The sequence below is a fragment of the Halyomorpha halys genome, unplaced genomic scaffold (assembly GCF_000696795.3).
Source record: "Halyomorpha halys isolate HHAL.00 unplaced genomic scaffold, Hhal_1.1 Scaffold3402.1, whole genome shotgun sequence".
Taxonomy (NCBI): Eukaryota; Metazoa; Arthropoda; class Insecta; order Hemiptera; family Pentatomidae; genus Halyomorpha; species Halyomorpha halys.
In genome coordinates, this window is record NW_027111849.1 from 6,977 (window position 1) to 7,466 (window position 490).

Consider the following 490-nt stretch of genomic DNA (forward strand, 5'->3'; position numbering starts at 1 on the left):
ATCTTATGGTTCCTGTTGCTGGTAGGTATCTTTACATCTTATTGTTCCTCAGATATAGTTTTTCCAAAGTAAATTCTCTTACTGCTGATTTTTCTTTATGAAATGTTGCTTTTTAAAAGTGTGATCTTAGGAAGTGTTGAGCGTTAACAGCTCTGTTAGGATTCATATTTTAGCAAATTTACTCTACTTTAAATAAAGTTTTATTAGGTTTTCTAGTGTTGTAGGTAGTTTTAAAGATACGTAGCTCTAGATGAAAAATTAATATTTTTTAACGTTTTAAAATTTAAAACAGCCTCCATTTATTATTATTGATTGTTATATAATTTCATATTTAGAATTTTATCAAGCCTTGAAATATTTTTGTAATGATCGTCTTAAAAACTGGAATTAAAATAGTCCTAAAATGGTTTCTTCCTTAGTTACCAGGCCTTGATTACCTGACATTTCGTCGGTGCGCTACCGAAGTGGCTTACCTAAAATTTCTAAGAGA